Below are 4,416 nucleotides of genomic sequence, written 5' to 3'. Positions count from 1 at the left end.
GGGGAAGTCATTAATTGTGCCTTTACATTATTGATGTGTGTTTTTTTGTCAGCCTCGCTAATCCGAGCAGGAGCTCAAGCCCGAGGCTGTTTTCCCTCAACGTGCCTTTACACGGATGGCTCGGCTCACCGAGCCCCACGGATATCGAAGCCCCGAGTTCTTGTCAGAGGTGACTGGATCATTCCTAAAGGTCAGCAAGATCTCCACGCCCTGACCGGTAACAGCGGGTGGGCTTATGGCACTTGGAAGTGAAGAGAACAGAGGTTGGCAGACAAAGCTCTCTGACACGCTGCGCCCGATGAATAGAAATGAGGACGTGGTAGCCTTTGCACACAGCTTGTGTCCCACTGCCTTTTCTCCTTTTCAAACACATTTCAATGTCACATGTGCTGAGAAAAAGCCTTTTTTAAAAAGTAATTGCGGGGACATCACTGGGGCATTTTGTAGGTCACAAAGAGAACCTGTGCACACCTCTGATCACATTCATACATGCAGTGGCGCCTTCTTAAATCATCTTTCCCCCACTCAAATAAATGCAAATGCCATGCATTTGTTCCAGACTCCTCAAAAAGTCAACAGAATGTTTATAATGTACTTATTTATTTATTTATTTATTTATTTTTTACAAGAAACATGATTTTTTTGTAGTATATCAAAGTATACTGTAGAGACGCAAATATAATATATTAATATCTATTTTTTTTTTAAAAGAAACTTGATATTATTCTACTATATCAAAGTATACAGTAGTGATGCAATTTTAAAAAAGTGTAACACAATTAAACGTGATTTTTGGCACTTTTTTTTGCTTCAATAGACATTGTGCTGATCCTTCTGGAGTGTGGTACTAGAATACATGCAAGTATTGCCCACAGAGGATAAAGAAAAAATGTCTGTATGTATTGGTATGTTACCAGTCTACATGTGTTGCGCCACCGTTTGCGTCACCATCTTTGGTGTCTTGCATTCTGTGTTAGCATTAAGCTAAACAAATCAAGCTAAACAAACTAAAGTGAGCTATATGGTTGTCTCTTTAGTTTATGTTTCCAGAGTGAAGTCTCTTTTTTTTTTTTTTTTTTAAATCCTCACAATGTCTGCTCACAACCCTGACGGTCCTCCGAACGATGACGCACATCATAAAAACTTGCACGTCTTGCACAGAAGCCCATCATGTCACGTCACATACTGTAAGTGTAAGGAAACCTCTCAAAGCTGAGTGCAGTTTGCTCGGGGTCAATGTCAAAACACGGAAGCGCACACGCCATTTTGCGCCTTAAAGGCAAGCAGCAGATAAGAGCTCGCACAATTGTCACGCCGTCTCTTGAACGGAGATGCCAATCATCGCTCTATTCACGCTGCCGTGGCCTGAGAAGGAGAATATCAAGAGAGTTCCAGCCTGGAGTTGACAGGGCAAAAGTGATGCCACAGTTGGAGAGGGAGGTGTTATGAAGAAAAAAAAAAAAAAAAGGAAGCTGGGAAAAGTGTGCAAGATTGATGCGGACATTGTGCGAGCGCGTTGACGTGTGAAAAATGGTCCATTTTCACTGAAGTTGCTCGACATTGCATGCGTATCTTTGGATTTCCCAAGTCCGAAGGGGGGGGGCGGCGATGTGTGAGGAGCAAAGCAGCCTTTGACACTCCCTGCTGTTTGCTCTTGCTTGTGGCGACAACCAGACTAAAATAAGCCGGTTAGCAAGTCCCACCAGGTCTTAAGACGCACTTGTCAATAATTGACTTAATGGGCTCGCATCTAACATTGCTGCGTTTTCATATGGGCAAACGACTGAAGGATGCTCTTGGTGAGCTCCTCACAAGTTGCTCCTATCGAAATGTTAATTTGTTAATTCTCTCTCTCTCCCTCTCTCTCTCTCATTTTATTATTTCTTTACTTTACCGCCAGGACAGGCAATCGGTGTCTGTTTCCAATTGAAGTTGATCAGTTCATATACAGAGATTCGATTTAGAATATATCATTACAATTTCGGAAAATTTCCCATTGAGACCAAATATATTTACTCTGTACTATATCCAAATATGACCAGTAATGTCATATGTAAAATGCTTTGTTTCAGCTCCAGTTGTTATTTCACCACTGCTGTCCTTCCAGAAATAAGTGACATGTTTGAGCCACTCCAGCCAGAAAAAAATCTTGTTCCTTAGTTTCTTGCTGCCAGATAGAAGGTATTGGTGTGTCCACGGAAAAAAATTGGGCCATCAATAAGCCATTGTGTCACCTTCTCAAATTCTAATTTAGATGGCGCGGTCGTCTGTCTCAATTTGTGCCGTGCGCTCGATTGGTGACCGGTCGGTCTATTTTTTTTTAACTGAAATCAGCTGGAAAAAGCTCCGGCTCATCTACAAGCCTGAACACGATGAAATATGCAAAGCCTCAATTTGTTTTATGTTTTGCTAACATGTGATGGTTCCCTTCACTGCAGATTAATTTCATCCTTTGCTGGGTTGGACTGCTGCCCAATTACGTTTTGTGTTTTGCATTCTCGTTCTGTTAATTGGCGTCAGAAGCACCGGCACGGGAGCGGTTTCTCATCTCTTGCATTATTTGGTCAGTGAAGAAAAGATGAGGGCTATATTTAATTGAAAAATGATAACGATATATTGTCGGTGCAAGAGCAAAGCGATGCTCTCCACAAGATCATCCAACAAATGGAATGCTAAAAGATGAAGCGGACTCAAATATTCAAGTGCTGTTTCATCTTTTGTGATGAGCAAGATCTCATTAGCATTATATGAGTGACAGTGGCAAAAATTGAGGTCTTAACACGTGAATATTAAAGCGACCCATGCAGGCTCTTAGGTGCCGCCTTCCTGCAGCCGCTCATCATTGCTGCCGAAATCACACCAGTCAAGTTTTTCAATGGGAACTTTAAGCCTTGCCTTTGCTTTTTAATCCACTTTTCCCATTGAAGTGCCAGGAATCCGTTCCTTCTCTCAAAAAGTTATACTAACAGTAGAAAGTACAGTTTGACAATTCAGCATTGTAGCAAAAAGAAACACCCCCACAAAATTAAAACCAAGAAAAGAGAAAAGAAAAAAAAAACCACAAGAAAAAAAAAGAAAAAAAAAAGATTTAAAATCTCCTCCACAAAATTACAATTAAAGACTTCCTGTAATGCCTGCTTGAACAAATGTGTTGTTTAAAAACATTCTGCAATTTAGGGCCAACAAAGTGCGAGGCTCTGACACGTTTTGGTTGCCTCCCGATGAGATGAACACACATTTAAAACCATAATTAGTTTTTTTTCCAGGTATGCAAATTAAAATATTCATGTGATCTGATGTTATTACCTCGGGGAGCTAAACAAAGTGCTTTGTTCAAACGTGTTGAATGTCGAACAAGGTTTTTGTGAGGATGGTTCCAAGTACGTCTTGGATGAAGGTGAGACCACCAAAATTCTTGTGGTTGTCCGCCAAACCTTTTCTCCAGCCACGTGGTCCAAAGATCCAAAGAAAGCCATAATTGCTATTACTCACCTGGCGTGTGGCCCCTCCCACCTTTTTCCAAGTGACAGCTCTTATTGCTTTCCTGCTTTGAAGGCTCGGCAATTGATGGCTTGTGACACATCCATAGAGTCCAGTTTACGCGAGGACACACTTTGTGCCTTTGATTAATCGCCCAACGACCCCGCAGCGCTACAAAGGCGCATACTTGGAAACTACGGGCTACTAAGGTTATTTTTTAGATCAGTTTGGAATTATTAGAAAAGAAAGCTGCACCGATGAATTGTCTGGCAGCGCAATTTGTGAAACGTGGCATGATGGATTACGTGCGCGCAATGTTAGCATTGTTATTCTTTGTCAACAGTCTCGGTGTACGACGTTTTTTTTTATTTTTTTATTTAAGATGCCTTTGAAATCATATTCAGCAACTTTTTCTGTGTTGCCAAGACCTACTGTACTTCTTGAGCGCTTACATTTAAAAGGAATTAAATGATCCGAGTCGTGTTGTTATCAAACTACGTTTATTCTTGAGACAGGTGACATGCACGCAGCAAGCTAGTGCGCGTGCGCAAGAGCATGTTCCACTGCCATAGAACGCACCGATGTCAAAGGCGTTACGACACTGCCGTAGAACGCACCGATGTCAAAGGCATTACGACACTGTTGCAAAACATATGTGACACACGTTAGCCGCCAAATCTCGCTAACACATAGGCTAGCACATAACGCTAACCTGTAGCAGCTAGCCACGTTTCCTATCACGGCTTTATATAAACGTCTTTTTCCTATCATTTGATCAATAATGCTTGGTAACGGCATAAAATTGTATTGTGTGTAAACGAAAGTTGTGGTTAAATATTTTCAAACCGTGTGTATGTTACCAAAAAGTCAAATCCAGTTTGTAAAGTAGAAGTAGTGAATTTTTGTTTGTTTGTGTGTGCATAGTTTTAAGCTTCA

This window comes from Syngnathus leptorhynchus, chromosome 1 (assembly GCF_054491065.1).
Source record: "Syngnathus leptorhynchus isolate UIUO chromosome 1, UIUO_Slep, whole genome shotgun sequence".
NCBI classification, from domain to species: domain Eukaryota; kingdom Metazoa; phylum Chordata; class Actinopteri; order Syngnathiformes; family Syngnathidae; genus Syngnathus; species Syngnathus leptorhynchus.
Note: the sequence above shows the minus strand (reverse complement) of the source record.